General features: G+C 40.8%; 1 protein-coding gene and 1 non-coding gene across 2 annotated transcripts in view; one reads left to right on the top strand and one right to left on the bottom strand.

The window, feature by feature from the left end:
• Trmt9b (tRNA methyltransferase 9B (putative)) overlaps positions 1-5,638 on the bottom strand; it is a 44,922-nt gene extending 39,284 nt beyond the window's left edge. The window contains exon 1 of the mRNA XM_090353762.1: positions 5,357-5,638. The gene's annotated coding sequence lies outside the window, so the exon portion shown is untranslated. The remainder of the gene's footprint in view (positions 1-5,356) is intronic.
• Positions 5,639-20,436: 14,798 nt separating this feature from the next.
• Positions 20,437-20,730, top strand: LOC150049187 (signal recognition particle RNA). Its single transcript, XR_016539071.1, has one exon.
• The last annotated feature ends 5,588 nt before the right edge of the window (positions 20,731-26,318 follow it).

The raw sequence follows: 26,318 nt of genomic DNA, 5'->3' as shown, positions 1-26,318 counted from the left end.
GTGAAGATATGTCACAATATGAAATCATGTAAGGTTCAACCACATAATATTCTTTGAAGAGTTAAACTCATGTGTCAAGAAGGTGAAGGGCCGGGAGTTTGGCTGAGTGTTAGAGTGCTTGCTTAGCATGAATGAAGACCCGGGTTCAACTCCTCAGTACCATGTACAAAAAAAAAAAAAAAAAGCTGGAAGTGGTACTGTGTCTACTGTGTCTCAGGTGGTAGAGCTCTAGCCTTGAGAAAGCCCAAGGACTGGCAAAAAAAGAGGGTAGAATGGGTAGAATGTGGTTGGCAGATACCTCAAAACTGGATAAAATTTATTTTATATTTTAACTGCATTTTTAAAGAAAAAGCAATGGCTTTTAAAATGGTTCTTCTCCCCAAAGCTCAGATGAATTTAGTGTTGTCCATAATGATAGCGGTTTTGTTCACAAGGCAAATTATCTGTGCATTTATAATTTTGCTGAATTTTCCCTTGCTCTGTAAATCCAAAGTTCTCTAGTAAAGACAGTGAAATTAGAGTATGCTTGATCTTCCACCACTTCTTTTAGACCCTTGCACTTAACCAGACTCTTTTTTTGCAAACCAGGAAAGTAAATATGATTGGATTTCCTCTGTTACTAAGCAATAAATTATGGGTGTATGTATACTTAGGAATCACAGGAATACATTTAGGAGCAGTCCATTATTGAATAAAATCATCTTGTTTTGCTCTGACAACTGGAGTTAGAAAAATGGAGGAATGAAGGTAAAACAAATTGAAAACCTTTGTGGATTTTTTCAACTACATACGTAGAAGGCTGTAGGTAGGAAGACTGGGTCTAAAAACTCAGGCAAAAGTGTGAGATATCTTACCCAAAAACTAACCCAAAAGGGCTGGTATTGTGATTCAAGTAGTAGAGTGCCTACCTACCAGCACAAAGCCTTGTATGTAACTGTAACCCCGCCATGCATAACCGTGGTGATAAAATTAAATTAAAAAATAATTTATTGGTACTGGTACAAGAACAGGCCTGATGACCAATGGAATAGAACTGAAGATACAGAAATCAACCCACAGACCTATGGCCACCTAATCTTTGATAAGGGAGCCAAAAAAAAATAGAATGGAAGAAAGACAGCCTCTTCAACAAATGGTACTGACAGAATTGGTTAAGCACCTGCAGAAAACCAAAGTTGGGTCCTTATATGTCACCTTGCACCAGGGTTAACTTCAAATGGATCAAAGACCTCGAGGTAAAAGCGATACACTGAAAACTTTGCAAGAAGAAATCAGAGATACACTAGGTCTCCTTAATACAGGTCGAACATTTCTTAATAAAGACCCAGAAACACAACAAATCAGAGAAAGTCTGGATAAGTGGGACTGCATTAAACTGCAGAGCTTCTGTATGGCAAAGACATAGTAGCAAGCTAAACAGAAAGCCCACAAAGTAGGAGATCTTCACTAACCATACAACAGACAAAGGCCTCATATCTAAAATATATCAACAGCTCAAAAAATTGAATCGCTTCAAAACTAATCTCGAAAGAAACAATCATCCCATTAAAAGATGGGCCAAAGACTTAAAGAGAGTCTTCTCTGAAGAAATCAGAATGGCCTATAGACACATGAAGAAATGCTCGACATCTCTGGCCATAAAACAAATGCAAATCAAAACAATTCTAAGATTCCACCTCACTCCAGTTAGAATGCACATGATCAAAAAGTCTAATAACAACAGATGCTGGTGGGGATGTGGCCAGGAGGGAACACTACTACACTGTTGATAGGAGGATACACTCGTTCAGCTACTATGGAAAGCGGTATGGTGTTTCCTCAAAAGACTAAACATAGAGCTCCCCTATGACCCAGCAATTCCACTACTTGGCATTCACCCAATGGTCCAGAAATAAGGACATACTAAAGCCATTAGCACAACGATGCTCATTGCAGCACTATTTACCACAGCAAAGATATGGAACCAGCCCAGATGCCCCTCAGTAGATGATTGGATTAACAAGATGTGGTATTTATACACAATGGAATTCTATGGTGCCATCAGAAAGCACAACATTGCCCCATTGGTAAGGAAATGGAAAGACTTGAGAAAAATCATATTAAATGAAGTAAGCCAGACTCAAAGGAACATAGACTTAATGCCATTTGTCATAATTAGTATAAACCTTGGAATCTCCTAGCAGAGGATCACAATAGGGCAAAACCTAGATACATAAGGCCATATAGGATGAGGTTAACTGAAAGGACCTCCAGGATACAGAAACAAGAGCCATATAATGTATGATTGTTGTTCTTAATGTACTATGTTATTTCTCATCTCTTTTGTTGTCCCTCGGTTATTCTCACATTGTTACAGTATCTTACCTTATTGTCTGATATACTGTATATATGTTTATTTGAAATAGGATAGGGAAGGGGAAAACAAGGTAAGAGCAGGGGATGGGGGAGGGAAATGGGGACAAAAACATGAAAAAGGGTATCAATGTTTGTGAAGTAATACACCTTCTATCTGGCAAATATAATGTAACCCTTCTATTAATTACAATAAAAAAGGAAAAAAAGACTTTAACAGCAAAAAAGGGAAATTATATCAAGAAATTAGAAATGTATAAACTACATTTCCCAGAATGTCCAGTTTCTAGTTATGTGGGAGAGACAGAAGTTTGTAGCAGCAACTCTGATCACTGAGACACAGCCAGGTGGTGAGTTGTTGATATTAACAGCATTCCTACAGTGGTGGCTCTGTTATCATCTGACCCACCTGTAGCCTGTGGCAATGATGGCATCAATCCATGGCCAGTTCTATGGAGCTGCGTCATATCATCTCACTAGGCTCAAAAGAGACACATTCCTCCCATGTAGTGTAGCTTTCCTTTCTAACCATTTAGCGAACATCTAACCTACATTCCTTTCTGCCCAGAGCTACCAGACCAGTTTTCTGGGTGAGAAGTGAGAGATGAAAGCATTTCACATGCCAAGATGACAGAGAATGCCTTGGGAGAGTTGTGAACGGAGAAAGATTGTGTCTATCTGACATAGAGATACACATTAGAGAACTAAGTCACAGGCTCAACCATCTAGGAGACTAAAACTTAATTATAAAGGCTGACGTATGGGCACCCCTGAAGAGAGAAAGGACAGAAGAAAACAAAATGCCTAAAGGCACATGTGTGGGGCAAAGGAGAACACAAGTCCCTGGAGGGTACCAAGAGTGAGGCTACCTGACACCACCATGTTGCATTTACTCAAGTGGTCAACTAAAAGTCAACCAGGCATCAGTCTCTCTAAGAGATGCTGGCCAATCAGCATACTTCTTTCCACTTCCTGTTGGACATATATGTCACGACTGAGGCAGTACATAGCATTTCACACCCATTTCTCCAGTTGTTCCTCACACCGCTGGGGGGAATACCACGGTCCCCAAGCCACAGATGGGGACATCCTCCAGGTGATCTTGTTCAAACCCCCAAAGACTTCTCTCCACATAAGACATTCCCCAGATGAAAGACATCAGGGTCTCTTCTGTCATGTTCTTTTGCAATGTCTTCTATTAGGCCAAGGGGAGGAAGGCCACAAAACCAAAGGGCATTCAACTGGCCATGCTAGCATCACTATTCTTTGTACTAGACTCAGGTTCAATATTTAGCTTCTTCAGTCTTAAGACCGCTCTCCAGTCACATCTATATTTCCATGCCTCTCTTTTCAGAACATTTCCCCATTTTTTTTTATTGAGTAAAAAAAGTTCTCATGGACAAGTGCTGACAGTCTAGTTTCAACAATTCATTATACTATGGACTATTCAGAGGGGCAGCTTTCAATCAGTTCTCATGGAAAAACATAAACGGGACCATCAACATGAAGCAAAAACAAGGATTTAGTTCCATTTTTTTCCTTTCAGTGTTAAGATCTGGTGTCTTGTCACACATGTCCAGCGCGCCTTCAAAGCAATGCTAGAATTTGCATCATTAGATGCTTTAAATGTCAGGGCTCACTTCTCTAAAGGAGTGCATATATATGTATATATACACATTTATATACATATTCATATATATACTTAGGAGAAATAAAATGCATCTTAAATATTTGCATATCCATCTATCAACAATAACAATCATAATGACAACTCTTTATTCCTAGTTAAACGTAGCTTTCAAAATCACAGAAAAACAGATTTAAGATTTCCTGGTAATTTACTCTTCAATATAAGGCACAGTTAGGTCATTTCACTACACTGATAAACCACTGTCAATGTCACAACCTTCGGATAAGGAAAATTTTATTAATGCCTATCATGGTGCATTAGCTATATGCACACATTGAAGGACAGGCTACTTCCAAAGCACACCATTACTGGATCTCTCTAGAATATGATGTCGGCAGAGCTTTTTCAAACCTGACCAAATGCACAGAGCACCAGACACTTCTCAATGTGTCAGGCTTTCCTTTCAAGTTCCTTGCCAACAAAGGCATCAGAGGGCTGCCTGCTTTTCTCTCCAGCCACCTCCCCCTCTGAGCATCTCCCAGGCACCCGCACAACACCACAGTTGTTTACACAGCCTTGGCAAGCAGGCATCACAAACAGAAAGCCTACAACTCTCCTCCACTAAACTTCCAAACCATAGGAACTAAGCATGAGCTTAGGGATGGGGAGTCGGGGATGGGGGGTCGAGGATGGAGGGGTCGGGGTTGGAGGATTCCATTCGCCCACAAGTCACATGAGTAGCGGTGGTTTTAGCTGCAGAATTAAAGGGTTGAAATGCCTGTCTCTACCTGCAATAATGCCAATAACTAACCTCAAAACGACATGGATAATATCCTAACGCCTCCCACCAACAAAATTCCAGATGTACTTTTAAATTCATGCACGCCAACTGACCTAAAGCTTTGCACGGAGATGTTTGCTGTCTTACCATCTTTTTACATAAAAGCACGGTATGTTTATATAGTCTCAACTCTATTTTTTTTTTAAAGAATCCCACAGAGCAGGTAATATACAAATTCCGCTATGCTATTATAGCTTTGTATTTTCACCATCAGCTTCGAAAACTTTTTTGGCTTCAAGTTATCTTAGTACTCCACCTCCTGCTAGTTAAAAAAAGAAAAATCATTTCCCAAGTGATGGCTTTTCAGGGGAAAAGACGCACGTGCACTCCACCAGAATACAAATCCGCTTGCACCCTTAAGCCGCAGCGCGCTCAGCGTCCAGCGCCGAGCGAGTGGGGCTCTCACGCTTTCCCACCGCAGCCCCTCCCGCCGTCGCCCCCACCCCCGTCACGCGCGACAGGCTCCCCGCTTTGATCTGAAGTTTGCTTGGTAAACAAGTCACCCGGGCGGCCGGGGAAGGGCAGGCACTCACCCAGGCGGTCAGCCGGGAGCGGGCCCCGGAGCGCGCGCGCGCGCGGCGACCTGTCGCACCCCGTCCCCGCCGCGGGTGCAGAGCCAGCAGGACTAGGGTGGAGAAGACGCCGGGCGCCGCTTCCCGCCGCAGCCCATCTTCGGCACCCGGGTCGCCGCTCTCTGCGCCGGGAATCCGGGCGGGAAGCTGTGCCTAGCCGCACAGGGGCGGTGCTGCCTGGAACTAGAGGTGGAGAAAGCCGCGTGCGTGCGAGCCGTGGGGGTCGGGGCGGTGGGGGACCTGTTTTGGAACGTGAGAGTGAAAGGAAGGAGGTGAGGGGAATGGCAGAACGCGCGCGCGGGCTCCGCGGGGGCGCGTGCGGCCCTGGGGAGCGCGCGCGCGCCGCCGGGCGGGAACGCGGCTGGGGCTGAGAAGTTGGAGCGCGGCCCCGAGGCCTCGGGCGCTGATCCCCGCGGGGGACCGACCTCTCGTCGCCTCCGGCTCCCTGCCACCACCCCAATCTAGGCTCCGACACGTCCCGAGCGACGCGCGCCCAGCACGGGCCATACCACAGTAGGGGCTCCCGACCCCCGATCCCAGTCCCCGAGGCCATCCCCGCCTCCCCGACGCTCCCTCACCTCTCCCAGAACCGAGGCCCGGAGGGCCGGCAGACTCCTCCGAGCGTCCGAGCGCGGGGAGAAGGTCTCCTCCGGGCCCGACCCTCCCGGAACGCCCCGCTCCAACGGGCCGGGGAAGCGGGGCCTGGGGTGGAGGTGACCTTCCCGCCACCTCCCGTCCCCTTCCCCTCCCTCCCGCACACCTGGTCGGCCGCACTCCCTAGGTGACAGCACGGTGACGCTCCAGCGCGTCCCTTCCTCTCTGATCCTCGCAGCCACCTAAACTGTCTCCATTGGGGTACCTGAGTGCTTGGGTAACCCCAAGATCGCAGCCTGGAGCCCTGGGTGCCTGCTCGCTGGGGATCTTCACTGAATTAACAGCACGTTCCACTCTTGAAGAGCTTTGTGCAGACGAGCCCCCATCGTGGGTCGCAGAGGGCAGGACAGGACTTGGACGGTTTTGCCTAAAGTGAGGCTCAGACATGGCCGCCCCAGCCAACACAGGACCGGCTACTTTCTCTGGGACCTTTCGCTGATCCTCTGTAACCTCTACTGCGAAACCTCACCAGGGATCTACGTGCTTTTTAAACATGCACGGTCTCAACAGAAAGGACAGCTCAGGCCGTGCGGTCGCTGTGTGTTAGTTTTGCCTATTGTTCCCAGGAAAGGGACTTGTGACTTCTTAGTTTTGCAGTGTGTGTGTCTCATGTGGATTCTGGTCTACGTAGGATGTTCGTGAAGAAGGCTGTTGAAAATCAGTGGAACCGTGTTCTAGAAGTGCTAGGTATACTGGGATGGAGTCAGGAGGAATTTGGGCTCCGGCCTGTATTCACTGTGCCAGGGATAACCAAATAAACACATTTTTTTTATTCTGTAAATGTGTAAAAAAAAAACAAAAAACAACCAGAAGCCTGATTTTCCAGATTCTTCGGCTGAATGTGCAGAAAGACTACTGCTGGTTTTGGTTTCCATTCAAGACAGCTACAACTGTACTAGCAGGATAGTAGAAGATACTGTAGTGTTCTTTGTCTTCTCTAACAGTCCCAAATGAAACACAACTAAATAGCACAGTCACAACAGGCCTGTCACAATGCCTAATAAATACCTGTCCAGGAATGAGCTAGACTTAAAAAAAAATTGTGTTGTTTTGTATTTGCGAATGTCATCTCTCAGCCACAGAAAGAAGAGACAGACAAAGCAGGAACGTTGAAATGCTGACAGTTACCATGGATGGATGGAGGTCCACGGGCCTATGGTATCATTAAGTCATTACTTGCGATGATTGATACTTTCTTATGAAAAAGATTTTTAAAGAATTTTTACTTGTGGGCAACTATGAACAATCCTGTGAAGTTTCCAAGTTTGGATTGTTAGAGTGGACTATTTTAATGTCTATAAAAAAAGAAGGAAAATGATATAAAGATGTCATCAATGCTACACATGATATTGTTATTAATAAAGACTATATAAACACGATAGATTTTTCTCTTAAAATGAATTATAATGTGTGTTGGTCATAATGTTTCCTATTTCTTTTTAAACTTGAGCTTTGTGCCATATTGCTTAGTCAACCAAATTCCTTTATTTTGCATTATATAATTGTATGATATATGTGTATACTATGACTCATGTATGTGATACATTATTATGTTCATCATTATTGCATCACTTAACTCATTTTTTATTGTAATGTATAGTGGGGTTACAGTTATATTTGCCAGATAGTAGGTGCATTACTTCTCACACATTGATACCCCTTCTTATGTTTTTGTCCCCATTTGCCTCCCCTATCCCCTCCCAATCATCTTGTTTTCCCCCTTCCCTTTCCTCTTTCAAATAAACAAAAGTATATGCAATATGCCAGGTAACAAAGTCAGATATAGTGACAATATGAGATTAACCGAAGGGCAACCAAAGAGAAGAGAAATAACATAGTACATTAAGAACAACAATCACATACAATAAAGCTCTTGTTTCTATATCATGGAGATCCTTTCATTTAGCCTCATTCTATATGGCCTTATGTATCTAGGTTTTGAGCTATTGTAATCCTCTGCTAGGAGAGTCCAGGGTTTGTACTAATTGTTACAAATGAAGGAAACCATGGAGCTTGTGTTCCTTTGGGTCTGGCTTACTTCACTTAATATGATTTTTTTCCAAGTCTTTCCATTTCCTTACAAATGGGGCGATGTTATTCTTTCTGATGGCACCACAGAGTTCCATTGCGTATAAATACCACATCTTGAATTAACTTATTTTTATTTGGATGAATTGGCTCTTTGGATCTGCCACCCGAGGCAAGCAGATAACCATGCATGATCCTCTAAGCCTCGCTTGCTTCTCTTTTCTGAGAAGTCAGCCACAGTGGACTGGGACTGTCTGTCACTTTACTAACTCATCCGGGGTTGGTATACACCAACCACCTATCTTGTCCTGTGGCATAGGAGGAGATCACCCTGAAAATCTGCCACATAGATATGTGCCATATTGAAGGACAATAATGTAAGTAAATGGTCAGGCTTCTTTTCAATGGCAGCCTACAAAACAAAGCCTAGATAATGGACTTCATAATGGAATGGGCCAGAGCCCATGCTCTTAAGCATTTTGTTCTCTGCCTAAGAAAGAGCAAAGGTAAAGTAGACTGAGCTAGGTTACACACTGCAGTAAGCCATGGGTGCCGAGGCAATGGAGGGGCTGGCCCTCTTGTGCTTCCTAGAAAAGCTGTTTCCTCCTAAATGGTTGTTCACAGTTGTGGAGCTACTGCTTGTTTTTCCTTCCTTCCTTCCTTCCTCATGTGGCTTCATAATGAAGTAATAGCCGTGCAGATAACCTGTTTCTATTCTTTATGACTTGCACTGACCCAACCAGACAATCTGTTGATTGCCCGTAGTACTGTCAGGACAGGAAGTAGGGCTGTGATTGTGGCTTCATGGATTCATTCTTTGTAATAGTGCCCCCCTCTCTCCTCTCTCTCTCTCTCTCCTCTCTCTGTCTCTCTCTGTCTCTCTCTGTCTCTCTGTCTGTCTCTCTCTCTCTCTCCCTCTCTCTCTCTCCCCACCCCCGTTTCTTCCCTTCCCTTTCTTGTTCTTTCTTTCTTTTTTTTTTTTTTTTTTTTTTGCCAGTCCTGGGCTTGAGCTCAGGGCCTGAGCACTGTCCTTGGACTTTCTCAAGGCTAGAGCTCTACCACTTGAGCCTCAGCACCACTTCCAGCTTTTTTCTATTTATGTGGTAGCGAGGAATCGAACCCGGTCTTCGTGCATGCTAGGCAAGCACTCTACCACTAGGCCAAACTCCCGGCCCTCTTGTTCTTTCGATTGGAGCGTCCCCAAGACAAATGCTATGCCATGTAACCTCTAAGTTCAGTCCTTTTTTGGCCTGAGTCTATTTTTCAGAAGGACCTCCTTTGTTGTCAGAACCAAGATCCTTCTACCTATAGCCTCTCTCATTAGCGGATGGCATTCCATGAGCTATTATGTTTGGTAAATTCATTGCGATGGAATTTGAATAACTTTTTACCTGGCTTGGATTTAAATTATATGATCTTCCCAATCTCTCCCTCCTAATCGCTGGAATGGCAGGTGTGCCCCGCCATTCCTAACTTCTTTCCTGCTAATAAAATCAGAAAGCATACTTTTTAAAGATGTTATTAAAAATGTATTCCAATTGACTTGTTTTTGTTTTTGTTTGTTTGTTTGTTTTTGCCAGTCCTGGGCTTGAGCTCAGGGCCTGAGCACTGTCCTTGGCTCTACCACTTCTGGCTTTTTTTCTATGTATGTGGTACTGAGGAATTGAACCTGGGTCTTCATGCATGCTAGGCAAACACTCTACCACTAGGCCAAACACCCGGCCCCTTCCAATTGACTTTTTAAAATTACTAAACTAAATATGCATCCACAAGGTTTTCTTTCTGAATAATTATGGAAAGTTGTATCCAGGATTTAGCTGCTATTGTTATGTTACAGTACCTAAGCTGCTTTTCCTGAAAAACACAAACTGCTTGCTTGGGCCCAGGAATTCACTAAAGGCAGGAGAAAGCTTGGCATCTCCCCTCCATTTTTGTATGTCTTTTTTCTTCTTTTGTGAGTCATTGCCTGTGCAGGCCACCTGGGAATCCAGGAAAGACAATTAATCCATAACATCTTCACAAAGAATAATGGAGGAAACTGCTGGAAAGGAAAGAAACAGCAAAGCTGACCAGGACAGACCACCCACCAAGCCACAAGGACTTGCTTCCCCTGACCAGGTTTCTCCAGTTCTTCCTTTAAACGGAAGAGAGGTAACAACCTCTCTAGAATCTCTCCAGAGATGAGGATAAAGACCCACCAGGCTCTATCAGTGATGGGGATTGGTTAACTATGCATACTCCCTCCCCACCCAATTCTTTGTCTATTTAAACCTAAAGCTTATGTCTGAATCCCCAGAAGATTGCTGAAGCTGGGCTTCTTGTGGCTGCCCATACTGTATGGTAAACTTCCTTTCTCTGCCCTATTTCTTCGGCATTCTGGAGTGAATGGTTAGGCCTGACAGAGAGACGCACCAGAATTGTAGTCATTAACTTAAATGCCTCCTGTTTCATTATTATTTTAAACCATTTATATGATGACTACATGGAATAAAAAGGCAATCAATAAGCCCAGCATGGTGGCTCATGCTTGTAATCCTAGCTACTCAGGAGGCTGAGATTTGTAGATTATGGTTCAAAGCCAGCCTGGGCACTAAAGCATTTGAGACGCTTATCTCTCAATGTCTAAATAGTGATGCTGAATCCCCTCCTATGGACCCCACTGGATCCAATAAAAATCATGAAACCTCTTCATTCCTTGGAGCTAGCTGTAAGTTCCTTCCTCTAGCCTCATATAGTACTTGTGTTAGGAATTTATGCATTTTTCCCCCTAAAACTCTTTACCATTACTTAATGTGTTTTATCCTCACTACCTGCTTGCATAGATTGCTATAAGCCCTAACAAGGGCTAAATGTTGTATAAGTCACCATGTAATTCAATTTTTTTATTTGACAACCTATTATATTGAAGGCCCTGGTCTAATAACTGGCTGCTAGCCCCTTTGATTGCTTATCTGTTATTATTATATTGGGGACTTTTAAAATGTTAGATTATTTAGACATAATCTCTGCCATTCAGAGCCATCTTCCATTCTTGAGTAATTTTAGCAAAATATGATAATCATGTTTGAGGAAGTGAAATCTCTCAGCAGGTGGAATGCTGGCTCCATTCAGATTGCAGGAAGAAACTGGAGTGGCCCAGTACTCCCTTTTTCCCCCCTCCCTAGAGCAGACCCACAAAACTTCAGGGCCTCCTACCTTTACTGGATTCCCTGCAATAAAACTGGTTGAACCAGCCTGTGGATGAAAGCGTTCTCTTCTGTTTATAATGTGAATCAGCACAAGTTGGAAATTCAAGTACTCACCAGACATGACCTTGGCATTTGGGAGTGTGGTCTCTACCTGAGCCCTTCACTTCTCTCATTTGCAGACAGTCTGTGCCTGCTGCCTTTACCCAAGGAACTGGTGTTCCCAACATCCTTGACAGCTGAAAGGCTTTCTGCAGTGAGCAGTAGCTTTTCCAGGGTTGAAGATAAGTTGATTTCTTATCTGACAAGGTTTCATAAAGCCAAGTGGAGAAACAACCCACTTCCTCTCTGTCTTCCTGAACTATATGAAAAAGAGACCTGACAAACCCCAGCATCTCTGTAGCATCTGTCCTAGACCCCTGCTTTTCCCTCTCAGAACCTTTCCCTTGGCAATCTCATCCACTGCAACGTGAGATTGTGTACAAATGTCTCAAAACTCTGTACCTGGGAAGTGGACCTGTCAAGCTGCAGACCCACCGTGCTGAAGCATCACGTGACCTCTCCAGCAGAGTGACAAAGTGCACTGAACACTGAACTCCACTCCAGTGCTCTCTGTGGAGTGAAACCAGAGAATAGCTGTTCTCTCTTCTACAAATCTGTGTCCTTCCAGTTCCAGAACATTCCTTGACTCTTGCTTCTCTTTGCTCTTGATATACACCATTGGAAGCCACTGAGACAGGACAGCTGGATGAAGTGACAAGGAATTCAAAAATAAATAAAATAATGAAAATGATAGAGTCAGGAATTAACCAGAGCCAGGAAGTCAAACTGAAAAGTCAGGGCAGTAAGCTCAAGCTCTCCTTTCCAAATCCTCCCCTCAAATGCTTTGAACAAGTAGAGAGAGACAGAAAAAGCAAAGGGCATGTCTAATGTCTTGCAAGAAGTTCTAAATTTCACACAATTATTGTCCATGTGTTTTGGGTAAGCCTAGACTATTTATGTCCGTGTGTCTCTATAATAAACAGGATCGCTGTTGGCTATGTTTTGGGTGCCATTCTAAACCATCGTGTTGGTTTGGAAACAGCAAAATGGCTAGGAGTTATGAGGTATTGTGACCAGGATCTAGCCAAGAATTCAAGAAGTACAACAGATAAGAACCACTCTTTTTTTTTTTTTTTTTTGCCAGTTCTGGGCTTTGAACTCAGGACCTGGGCACTGTCCTTGGGCTTTCTCAAGGCTAGTGCTCTACCAGTTGAGCCACAGCACCACTTCAGGCTTTTTTTAATGTATATGGTACAGAGGAATTGAACCCCAGTCTTCATGCATGTTAGACAAGCACTCTATCACTAGGCCAACCTTCTGGCCAAGAACCACTTTTCTAAGTGTTCATCACTCTCATCTGCGTGAGAAGAGAGTGTTGTTTCTCTTGTTTTTTTGTTTGTTTCTCTCTATCCCGATGACATATGAAAATAGGGCTTTGCTAAACTACTTTGCAAGGCTTTCCTTTTGTGAAGCGCCTATAGGTCTGCGATCTTTCCATATACACGTTCTGCTAAAGCTTGGAAGACACACACACACACAGACACACACACACACACACACACACACACACACACATTACCACGCCCAGCTTTTTATGGTTGAGATAAGAGTCTTGTAAACTTTACTTGCTCCTGTGCTGGATTGACACTGCTTTCATTTTCCTGATCTCTGCCACTCATAGGCTGGAATGACAGTCTCATGACACCATATTGGTTGTTATATGGGGTCTTCCACACATTTTTCCCAGGCTAGCCTTGGACTACTATCTTCCCAAACTGTGCCTCCCAAGTAGCTAGGATTACAAGTGTGAGCTATTGGTACTGTGCTCAGGGTTTTTCATAGTGGATTTCTTTTTCTTTTCTTCTTCTTTTGTAAATGTGTCCTACTTCAGGAAGGAAAAGGCAAGAAAAAGAGAAAGACAAATAAATCCTACAGATGTTTCAGTTTTTTAAAAAAAAATTTGGAGTCTATGAAGATACATAAGGAGATGTCTTGGGGCTGGGAAGCAAGTTTAATCATTAAACTCATTTATGTTTTATATTCACTTGCACATGTAGACTGATGTTAATTTTACACAGTATTTTCAGTGTACCTATGGGGGCTTTTTGTTTTCCTTTATTGTGATTATACAGATGATGTACAGAGAGATTACAATTGCACAAGTCAGGTAATGAGTACATTTCCTTGCATACAGTGTCTTTCCTTCCCTCATTCTCTCCCAGTCCCTCACTTCTGTCTCCACCCATGAGTTGCATAGTTCATTTCCATCCGTGTCCAGTGAGCTCCACTGCTCCGCTTCTTCACTCTTTTTTCCTCCAGTGGATTCACATCTGTAATGTACCTCGCAAATGGGATGCTAAGGAATTCCTCTCTTCTTTTTCTCCAGTAACACCATCATCTGCCAATTTTATCTCCGTAATAAATTTACCTGTTTTGCTCCCTTATTGTTTCTATCTGAATTTCTATGTTCTATTGCTTCTCAGCTAAGTGATTATATTTGTTTAATCTTATCACTCAACTTTCTTTCTTTTTATTTTTTGCTTGGTCATGGGACTTGAACTCTGGGCCTGGGTGCTGTCCCTGAGCTCTTCAGTTCAAGGCTACCGCTCTACCCCTGGAGCCACAACACCACTTCCGGTTTTCTGGTGGTTAACTGAGATAAGCGTCTTATGTACTTCAGGGCTGGCTTTGAACCTCAATCCTCAGATCTCAGCCTCCTGAGTAGCTAGGATTAAGGCGTGAGCCACCGCACTCGGCTTTGCTCAACTTTCAAAGCTATTTTTCCCCACAAAACGTTTACATCTTTTTTTCCCCTTGATTCGTCTCTGTCTTGGGAATCTCGTAGTTTTTCCTATCCCTCTTTTGTCACATCTCTAGTAACCTTACCTAAAAGCATCCCTGCATTTATCTGTTCTTCCTTTAAACAAATAATCCTTGGACATCCATAGGCCAGGGATGGTGCTCGTAGAGAAGTGGGGTAATAAAAGGGAGTCCCATAATCACACAGACAGAAAATGAAACGTGTGGCCTCAACTGAAATGAGTATCTTGAAGGGAAGCTTGGCCTGTCATCTAATGGGATGAGAGCGGATGTGTCTCCCTACCTTCTCCAAGTGCAGCCTAGATCTGTGCCCATTGTTGAAGGAACATATTCATCTACTTCTGACATAGAAGTGCCTCACCTTTTCTGTACTGCACAATACTCAATAAAATACGCAGCAGATATGTCCTCAGCTGCAGATCTCAGCGCTCCACCAATATCACCATTAAACCAAATAAATGCTGTTATCTTTTGTTTCCCTCACTACAAATTCACAAAACAACTATCCCTGAATCCACCCTGCTTTCCCTGACAGCATGAGGACATCAGATGCTTGCTGTCCCAGTATCGTTACTGAGGGCATCCTTCATAGTAAAAGGTTCTGATGTACCCTTCAAGGAATTACTGTCATCACCAACACCAACCTACCAAAGTTCACGATGTCCATTGTTGATGTGGAGCAAAATTGTTTATATGGAAAGCGGGTCATCCTCCACCTTCTTGTCATTCACCTTCTTCCTCTCCATCTTGAAGCTGTTTGGATATCACTTTGACATCGTTTTTCTCCTATTTTATGTCATGTTTCTTTTTTTAAAAAAAATCATCTACTTCTTTGTGGTCCTGTAATTTTGGGAATCAGCTTTTTGTTAAAACCATGAGTGACACATCTCTCTTGCTTTATGTTAGCTCTATTTTTTTTTTCAAAACCATTACATAATTCTTTCCAGCAGCACTCAGAAAGACAGAATCTCTGGCCTGCTTTGTATGTGTTTTATTTGTAGCTTGGAAGGAACAAGGCATGGGAAGGGTGACCTTAAGTGACACAGTAGGCAAAGAAAAACTGTAGAAAAATAAATTCCTCCACTAGAGAATGTGTTATATAAATAATGGAGTGTTTACCAAGAGAAAAATACAGAGCCATGATTGTGCAGAGAATTTAGTGACCTGTAAATATACCACAATGTTTAATGGAAAGTATTTTGATTCAATACTTGCAAATATTATCTATTTCCATGTATATATAAGAAAAATGCTGGACAAGTACACCAAGCTGTTACTAGCAGTTTTCTCTGAGTGATAGAATCATCATTTTGGGGTTCCTCTCTATATTTTAAGAGAAAGGAACTATATATCGTTTTAGAGCAAAGCATACTCCAGATTTATAGCCATAACTCTTTTCTCATGGAGTTCCTAATGCTGCATTCCTTCTGTGACCAGTCAAGTATGTGAAAGATGGCATCAACATATTGTCATGTTATTCCTTTTTATTGTTTTAACTTCTCAAGGGATACACCACTAGAAAGTCTGATTTTTTTGAAGTACATCAGTCACAATTATCCCAGCATTATTAGGGGGTAGTTAAAAGTAGGAGCTGGTGCCTAGTTGCAGGAAACAGGTCCTTGGACTCTGTTTTTTCCATGAATACTTTCCACAGGGCCTTATTCTATTTCCTATCAGCCATGATGTGAATTTCTCTTCTCCACTGTCTTCCTGATCATAATGGATTGACACTCTGAAACCATGAACCAAATTCAATAACTCTGCCTTTCGGTTGTTTATTTCAGGTGTTTAGTTGCAGTGACAAAAAAGAGAGCCTCACTAAGGCAGCTGTGTTTCTTTGATGTGATACTGACAATGGACTTTGAGAAATGCTCAATCCTCATCAGTATTTGGACAGAGAATTAGTCACAATGTGACTTTTGAAGCTATTGTTTCTCTTTCTTGCTCCCAGTGTCATTACCTTCTATGGTATCAAAGAAACAAGTTTATATTTGTAAACAATAGTGACCCGTCTGTTCCAAATGAGAAAAGGTTGCCAAGATTAGTTTTGTCTCATTATTTAAGGGATTCTATTGACTGCAGGAGACTTCCTTGAAGATAAAGAATCTTGTACAAGTTTGACATTTATACTCTGCATGGATTTATTTCTAGGCTGAGAGTTTTTTTAATATCAAGATGTAAGGAAAGTGCTGAGGTTTGTATACTAATGTTCTGACTGAAGCCTTTATGATTTATGCTACCAAAATTCTATTACATTGTTTAAAATATTCAGCAATAATAAAGTCTGATAATTTTGACAGGAAAAGTATTTATGAGAGCACAAAATGCATAAATTAAGATATTTTATTTATTGTTTTTGTTTTTGTTTTTGTTTTTTTTTGCCAGTCCTGGGCTTGAGCTCAGGGCCTGAGCACTGTCCTTGGACTTTCTCAAGGCTAGAGCTCTACCACTTGAGCCTCAGCACCACTTCCGGCTTTTTTCTATATATGTGGTACCGAGGAATCGAACCCGGTCTTCATGCATGCTAGGCAAGCACTTTAACCATTAGGCCAAACTCCCGGCCCCTTATTTATTGTTTTCTTACATACTTTAATTGGCAAGAGAAGATATTTTCCACTTTTTTTCTTGAGGTATCTTTATATTTTATAGTCTGTTCTTATTTTTATAAGATATTGAGGGTATCTTAGTTGTCAAAAACTTTACTGAGTCTATAAAGTGATGTTATACATTGTACTTTGAAAATAGAGTTAGTCCATATTTTGATTCTTGATAGCTAGAAAGAGATTTTTGTGAAAATTAAAGGTGCTACAATATATGAATTAATGTACAATAAATACATATATAAATGTAAAAAAAAGAATCTTGTACACACAAAATCAGGGGAAAACAGAATCCTAGTTTTAAGATAGTGTTTATACCTATTGACCTGGTAAGTGTATAGCCTTTTTCTCATTTAATATGGAAAAAGAAAAGGAAATAAAATAAGCAAATAAACATAACCAGTAAGAAGGTGATTACAGACATGAAAACTCACTGAGCAAATAAAGCACTCACAAAAGGTTGAAATAACATTTTTTTTCTAAAAGAAAAAGCAATTGTCAGACAAGAAAAATAGCAAAACAGAAATGAGTAACTTCTTTTAAGGAAGATTTCAGGTGAAATGGAAGAGGTTAAGGTAAGTGTCACTGCAGACAGGTTAAAAAAAAGATACACTAGACATTTTTATATTGAAGGAGAAAACTCATCTATCAGTTTGACTTTTCCATTTTCCACAGAAAAAGCAGTTACATTTGTGATCCTGGATATGTACAGACAGCATAAACTCATATAGGTAGCTTTATTTCAGGAGTTCAATTTTTTCCAATTATTAGTCAAATCAGTACAACCAGATGTTAGCAATTTAAGAAAAATGTCAAGTTGTAGTTCCATGTTTCCAAACTGAGTACATGTCAGAAGAAAACTGATCTATTCCCAAGGTGTCCTTGGTCCAAGAAATGTTCATACAAAGGAAAAGGTGCATTGTGTAGAAACAAAAATGAACATTTTCTCCTCAAAATTTCTATTACATCTAAAATTATAAATGAGCACAAGTGTAGGAGATCAGTATATTTTTAGCTTCAACTTCAAAGAAAATCCGGGGTGACTTGGGGTTTCTACAAACTGATTATCATGTTAAACTGTCGGTAAAACCTTACATTAGAAATTGGAATTACTCCATGTATTGACTCAAGACCCAGGTGCATGTAGATAAGAAAGGGGACAAACAAGGTCTTGCAAAGACATTTCAGATTCCTACTAATGACTGAGAGAGAAAAAATACCTAGCAGCAAAAGAACACTATTTGCTTCTAAAGAGATTAATTTTTAATGTTACTGCCCAATTATTCTAACCCAAGAAAGAGCAAAGGGAAGCATTTCCTTAGGGAGATCCTGTCTAAATGAGAAAATAATATGTAAGTCATGTCATGCTAATAAAACAATTATGTGTGTGAACCAAGTTTAAGAGTAGGAAAGATAAAGAGTTCATGCCAGAACAAATTTTTACTCTCAAAACATCTAAAGGGTCAAAATTGGGTGATAGAGGGATGGAAACATCCATAACTGTACCTCTGAAACATGACTTTCCTTGCTATTTGTCTCTAACTGTTGAATATTTTAAAATCAAACTTGGGGTTGCGTTATGTTTAATTTTATTTTAAGCTGCATCCCTGGGGAAAATCTCATGTCATTGACTTTAACATCATCATAGTATTTAATTTGCAAAATGCTTATCATGTGCCAGATGGCAGACAAAATTCAACATTGCACTAGCTCATGCAATCCTCAGGAGAGGTTGTTATTGCTATCCTTTAAAATTGTTTTTTATCTTTTTAGTTAAAGAATTTTTAACATTGATTTTTACATCATATTTCAAATGATATGTTTAACAAACAAGTATTCAAGAAGGGAATCTCTATATACAATCACTGGCACCTAGATTTTGGGACATAATTAAAATTAGGCTGATGGTTTGTATGTTATAGATACATATTAATCTATGTAATAAAACATTATGTCTATAGAGTCATAAGTTTTTATGTCTATGTAGTTGTGGTTATATTTCCAGTGATAGAGTTGGAGAGACACTCGAACTCATAGGCACAGGCAAAAGATTCCTGAACAGAATCCCAGGGTCACAGCAGATTGGAGAGACTCAATAAATGAGACTACCTAAAAATAAAAAGTTTCTGCACAGATAAAAGCATAGCCACAAAAGTAGAGAGACAGCCAACCAACTGGGAAAAGATATTTACCAATAATACATCTGACAAATGCTTAATATCCAGTATCTACAGGGAACTCAAGAAACTAATACCCCCCAAACCCAATAAACCATTCACTAAATGGGCAAGGGAACTAAAGAGAGATTTATCAAAAGAAGAGATTAAAATGGCAGAAAAGCATATGAGAAAATGTTCATCATCCATGGTCATAAAGGAAATGCAAATAAAAACAACCCTAAGATACCACCTTACCCCAACAAGAATGGCCAAGGTTTTGAACTCAGACAATGACAGATGCTGGCAGGGCTGTGGAATTGTAAACAAGTTCAGCCACTCTGGAAAGCAGTGTGAAGGTTCCTTAAAGAACTGAAAATTGACCTTCCCTATGATCCCACCATACCACTCCTGGGCATCTACCCTGAACATCATAACCCAAGATATGATAAGGACACCTGCTCAGCTATGTTCATCTCTGCACTATTCACAATAGCCAGGTGATGGAAACAATCCAGATGCCCTACTGCAGATGAATGGATACAGAAAATGTGGTATATATACACAATGGAATTCTACATAGCCAACAGACAAGATAAAATAATGGCATTTGCAGGGAAGTGGATGAATCTAGAGCAAATCATGTTGAGTGAAACAAGTCAAAACCAAAGGAACAAAAGGTGCATGGTATCCTTAATATGTGGCTATTAGATCCAAACAGTACAAGAGCGAGGACTCAATATTTGCATACACTTTAAAATGTTTTTCTTTTTTTTCCTTTTTTTTTGGTTGAACTCTGAGCCTCGGTGCTGTGCCTGAGCTCTTCTAGCTCTTCAGACCAAGGTTACCACCTTATCCCTTGAGACACAGCATCACTTCCCGTTTTCAGAGATAAGAGTCTCTCAGTCTTTAGAACCCGAGGTGGCTTTGGATCTCAATCCTCAGATCTCAGCCTTCTGAGTAGCTAGGATTACAGGCGTGAGCCACCATGCCTGGCTTTATGTTTTTATTTGTTTGTTTTACAAATAGAGATACTAAGGTTAGTTTAGCAACTTGATCAAAGTTACGAAGACCAAATGACTTAGCTATGACTTGAAAAAAACTTGTGTCTAATTCTAATGTCAATATTCTTAAGGGTTTAATAAATCATCTGTATATAAAAAAAGGTAAATGAACCAGATACAATGTTAAACTTTATCTTAACTTATTGGGAGATAAAAGAACTTCCTTCAGAAGGCATATAGATACATCACCACAAAGCCTCTTTAGTTTTCTTTCACAGCTCTGATTTGTTTCTGTACTTAAACTATAAATATTCTATATTTTGCACATATACCACAACCAAACATCATTTCTCTTGGTTCATGTAGTCCCTGATCCTTGGGCAAAGTTTAAGCTTCTTCAGTCTACAGTACAGCATTTCTTGTTTGTTGATTCTGTTCAGTGTATCACTACTTCTGCAAGAAATATTTAACCATTAAGCAATAAGTAGGCTTTTAAAGGGAACTAGCCTTTTTGATGATTTTGTCCTAGTGAGAGAAATAATAGTGTGATTAGCCAGGGGCGGTGGCACGCGCCTGTAATCCCAGTAATTAGGAAGGCTGAGCCCGGAGTATCGCTTGAGGCCGGGAGTTCTGGGCTGCAGTATGCTCTGCAGATTGGGTGTCCCTACTAAGCTCTACATCAATATGGTGACCTCCTGGGAGTGGGGGAACACCAGGTTGTCTAAGGAGGGGTGAACCAGCCCAGGTCAGAAACGGAGCAGGTCAGAAGTAATACTGTGATCAATCAATTTTGTTCACTTAGCTCTTCTGTACATGAGTGTCCACGACCTAGGATTCTGGGATGCTAGGCAGGTCACATGATTTGTCTGGTCATGGTACTGTGTGAAGGAATGCAATATGACTTCCTACTTCCAGTCTTTACTCCCCATAGACTTTGCTGTAGTAGGGAACTCATTTCCTCTGTGTCTGTTTGTCTCTCTATCCCCGAACACAGAATTAGTAAAGAAAACAGAATTGCTAGACCTACAAACTCCATGTGAAAGGCTCTCTACTGAAAACTAAATTTGTCAATTATATGAGGAATTGCACTCTAGAGGTTATTCATGCAGCCTCGTGCGTGCTTGCAGTGTATGAGTTTTTAGCTAGGAATTAAGCAGTGCCCCAACATACATCTCCAATTACATTCCCTTTGCTTCGATAATCCTTTCAATTGGAAATGATCGCTTTCCAATTTTTTGCCTAGTAAAACTCTAGTCCGAGTGCCAGTGCTCTCTGTGTAAAGGTTTCATACCACAGGCAGATTAACTTGTTTATCTCTGACCCGCCACAGAAGTTTATTCCCTTAAAACCCTTTCCATGTTGAGAGTTGGTTACTACTGTGTTCCTGTGTTCCCGTGGAATGGTTGGCATTTGTGAGCAATCAATAGTATTGTTCTTACTGAACAAATGAATAAATGAATGGCTGAGTGAAGAATGCATTTTATTTCTCCCCCAGGTTGATGGATTCCTTGTTTGTATGATCATGTCTCCTTCATCTTTATACTTTCCAAGGACAGGCACAGAACTTGGCACAAGATAAACAGTCACTCAATATTAGTGGAATGGCTAATGTGTTGCTGATGGTGGTAGAAGGCATTTTGGTTTGGTTTTGTCTTTAATGATAGGTGTTTACCATAGCGTTATGATTCTTCAAGTATTTATAAACTACCACAGATGAAAAATTTACTTCTAAATTTGAGCTAAATTTATTTTGTAGCAATCTCATGTCTTCTTATGATTCTTATTCACCCAACAACCACAGCACTTTGGAGCAGGAAGAGCCTGTGTCTGTCAGCTTGCTACATTTACAGAAGGGTTGATCATGATTCACCAGCTCAAATTAATACTGCTGCTGCATTATTTCTGGAGAGACAGAGTCTTATACAATATATTACATACAGTTCTTTTCCATTCTGCTTTCTATAATTAGTCACAAATTTACATGCGTATGTAAATATAAGTAATATATAATTATTTAGGAAGAAATTAGAGAGCTGATAGTGATAATCAACTCCACTGGAATGGGTTCATTTTAGTGTATAAATTGAAAAGTAAATATAAAATACTTATTGATTGCCAGGCGCCAGTGGCTCATGCCTGTAATCCTAGCTACTCAGGAAGCTGAGATCTGAGGATTATGGTTCAAAGCCAGCCTGGGTAGGAAGTTCATGAAACTCTTATCACCAATTAACCACCCAAAAACTGGACTGGGAGTTGTGGCTCAAAGTGGTAGGGCTAGCTCTGAGCTGAAGAGCTTAGTGACAGGACCCAGGTCCTGAGTTCAAGCCTCATGACTCACCAAAACAAAACAAAACTTATCTTTTATTTGCAACATGAGGCAGGTACAGTGATAAAGATTACACTATGATTATTCACACACATGTGTAACTACTTATACAAAAACTTTAGAATTGTTTCTTTGAGTAGTATAACTTAATGAAATGTTGTACAGTTGTGGTTTTCTAACTTTTTGGTCTCTGTGCTGCTTTGTGTTCTTTAGCATTAATGAAGACTTCAGAGAGCTCTTGTTTGTTTGTGTGTGTGATATTAATCTATTGATATTAACCATATTAGAAAGATATAATGTTGAGAAATATATACAAGCCCACTAAAACCTCGCCATAAAATGCACTGTATGTTTATAGTCAGTATGTTTTGAATCCAAATAACTATTTCCCATAAAGATATTCATGATAAAAATGACATTCTGCACTTTTTGTAAATATCTTTAATATTCAGCTTAGGAAGTCACTTCCTGTCTCTTCCTGGCATTCAATCTCTGTGATGGGTTCTTTGTATAATCATCTCATGATATCTGTGTGAGATCATTCTAGAACTCTGCCCCAGTGAGTACCAAAATTCTTCGATACTTAGAGCTCTTATATAAAATGGCGCAGCATTCACATATTGTACACATCCATTCAAATTCTTTGTCTTTACATTACTTATGATAACGAATTCAGTGTTCAAAATCATCATGCTATACTGCTTTAAGGAATAATAACAGGCAAAACATTTGCACATATTCAGTACAGACATAATTTTACTTTTTTGCCAGTGTTGGAGCTTGAATTCAGGGTCTGAGCACTGTCCTTGAGCTTGCTCAAGGCTAGCACTCTACCACTTGAGCCACAGTACCACTTCTGGCTTTTTCTGTGTATGTGGTATGGAGGACTTGAACCCAGGGATTCGTGCATCCTAGGCCAGCACTCTAGCACTAGGCCACACTCCCAGCTCACAATTTTTTTAAAAAAGTAGTTTTCATTGAATCTGAGAATACTGAACCCATGGATACGAAGGGCCAAACACATGGGCAAATCTTGGTCTTGCACAAATACATGGTTAGAACAGCAAAGAGGTGGAATAATGAGTGAGTATAGCCATAATACTCACTGTACCTATGTGAAAGCTGAACTGGAACACTTGTGACAGGTGGGTAAATGAGGGGAAATTGAGAGAAGGGGTGACCTTGATTAAGAAACATTGTACCCATAAATTGGCATGTTAAACTGAAACCCCTTTGTATAACTGTTTGAGAAAAAAATAAACTTTTCAGATAAATATGATTAAGAAAATGAATACTGCACCAAAACTTGAGTGCTGGTAACCTCATAGAAATGTCAAATCTGAAACCTTGTTAATGAATTCTTTACTCTGATTCATTAAAATCCATTAATCTTTTGTTCAGCTATTTTGTCACATGATGCCTTGGTTATTTGGCAGATAGTGTATCACTGAGTTATGGTGTGGTTCCAAACCTTTTGCAGTACATACTCAAGATATCAGTACACCAAGGTGGGCTAAAGTACTATTGCCTTATGAAACCACGGGTCTCTTAGTATTCTGACATTGGCAAGCTATAACAAGTTCTTTACCGTAAATCCATGTGCCTCCCACTTTGAAGTTTGAATTTTGCCATTGGCAACAAGTATTGTCAGGTCTCTTTTAAAGTACTGGGCTTGGCCGAGAGCACAGCCTAGTGGTAGAGTGCTCACCTAGCATGCACAAAGCCCTGGGTTTGATTCCTGGCCCAAGTTCAGTACTTAGGCCCTGAGTTCAAGCCCCAGGACTGGTGAAAAATAAAAGGTACTGGGCTCAATCAATTCATCTATTTTAAAGAAAATGTCTGCTAAATACTAAGTTGAGTAAACAGAATCTTCTGTTTCTTGGTTTTTAAAGTGAAAAATGTCTCATGAGGAAGTCGTGCTGTGGCTTAAGTGGTAGAGCACTAGCCTTGAGCTTAAGAGCTCAGGGACAGCACCCAGGCCCAGAGTTCAAGCCCCATGACCAGCACTCCCTCCCCCCCCCAAATTCCTATAAGAAAAGATGAATTAACAAGCAATTACCAAAGCCTGAAACTGAAGGTACTAAAATAAATGGCTAATATTATCATTATTACTATCATCATTATTATTTGTACCAGTCTTGGGTCTTGAACTCAGAGCCTGGATACTGTCCCTGAGCTTCTTTTGCTAGAACTCTACCACTTGAACCTCTTCTGGATTTTTCTGTTTATGTGATGCTGAGAAATCAAACCTAGGGCTTCATTCATGCTAGATAAGCACTTGACCACTAAGCCACATTTCCAGACCTAAATATTATTTTTTAAAGGTGCATGAATTTGCTAAACTTTGAGTTACCAGTGGTTTTTGGAGATAAGCGATGGTGGGCCTTAATTACATTTACTCCAAATTAGCATCTACATCCTTTTTAGCTCACATTTTTTGGATCATCTCAGTGGACTGAACAATCAGTCCATTTATTTCACAAATATATATTAAATACTTGCCATGAGCCAAATACTTTTGCTTTTGGCCTCAAGACAAACAAAATAGTGTTAGAAAGCTTACTTTTTTTTTTTTTACTTAATTACTTACTTATGGTACTAAGCTTGTACTTTGGGCCTCAAGCTTCCATGGTTTCCACTCTACCACTTGATCCATGCCTCCCACTCTAAGCTTACATTTTTTTTTTGGTCGATCATGGGGTTTGAACATTGGGTCTGGGTGATGTCCCTGAGCTCTTCAGCTCAGATCTAGTGCTCTACCACATTGAGCCACAGCACCACTTGCTCAAAGCTCACATTTTAACAAGATGGGAGAGATTGCCAACATTTAAACAGATAAATATCATTTAAACCAGATAAATACCATTAAATAGATAAATCCCAGGTAGCATTAAGAGCCATGAAGACAAACCCAAACAGGATACACACAGAGAAAATGACACGTGTGTTCAATGCATGAAACTTAGGTGGGAGCAGTATACAGAAGAGTGAGGAGGAGCAGTGATTTTTAGAGAAGGTGATCAAGGAAGGCCACACTGATCTTTTGCTAGACGTCTCTGTGAAGTAGGCCAGCAAGTAGTATGAAATCTTTCTGAGAAGAGTGAATAGCTAAGAGCCTAGGAATGGCATATTTGAGCACAGTGGAGACACTGTAAAAAGGATAGAAAGCAGGAAGTGCAAGGAAGAGTGTGGAGGAGAGTCTGCCCCCAGCCAAATGCTGTAAGACCTTGGAGAATCTTCTTCCAACAGAATGGGTCATGGTAAGTGGAAGGTTGTTTCTCAGACTGGTGACACAGTGAGGTTTGTGTTTCGTAGCCTCACTTTCAGGAAATATAATGGCCATGTTTGAGGTTTGGTACTCATTGCAATTTCTTCCTGGATTTCTTTATCCTACAGAGAAAGCTGAAAGCAAGACCCACAACCCCCAGATCCCTGATGTTCAGCTGGGGTTTTGATGTAGGTTCTGATTCTCTTGTGAGATTTCTTAAAGTAAATGCTATGAAATGGAGATATTCCTTGAAACCTTCGCAGCATCAAGTGTTGGAAAAATAAAATAAAATGAAAAGAACAATGTAAAAAGCAAGTTGGATTAAAGCTAAATCCAATTTCAGGGGGTGGGGAGTTTGGCCTAGTGGTAGAGTGCTTGCCTAGCATCTACGAAGACCGGGGTTCGATTCCTTGGTACCACATACTTAGAAAAAAGTCAGAAATAGTGCTGAGGCTCAAGTGGTAGAGTTCTAGCCTTGAGAAAGTCCAAGGATAGTGCTCAGGCCCTGAGCTCAAGCCCAGGACTGGCCAAAAAATATTTCCAATTTCAGCTGTCAAAAAATATATCTTACTGGGAGAAAGTAAAAGAAAGGCTGACAATATCCAAAAAGAAATGTACTCATTACCTGACTTATGAAACTGGAACTCCTCTACACAGCACCTTCATAATAAAAATTAAAAGTTCGAATTAAAAAAACCTCTTTGATCTTGTCAAAAGTAATTCACTTTTTAGATTTTTGGCCTTCTTTTTATGTAATGAAGAAGTTGGACTTGCCAACTTGATGCACTGAGAGGAAGACAGCCTGTAGTCATGTTTGTGCTATAGAACTGTGGTTCTCAA

The sequence above is a fragment of the Megascapheus bottae genome, chromosome 20 (genome assembly GCF_031878675.1).
Source record: "Megascapheus bottae isolate mThoBot1 chromosome 20, mThoBot2.hap1, whole genome shotgun sequence".
In the NCBI taxonomy this organism is placed as follows: Eukaryota; Metazoa; Chordata; class Mammalia; order Rodentia; family Geomyidae; genus Megascapheus; species Megascapheus bottae.
The sequence above is the reverse complement of the archived record's forward strand: the minus strand, read 5'-3'. Positions and strand labels throughout refer to the sequence as shown.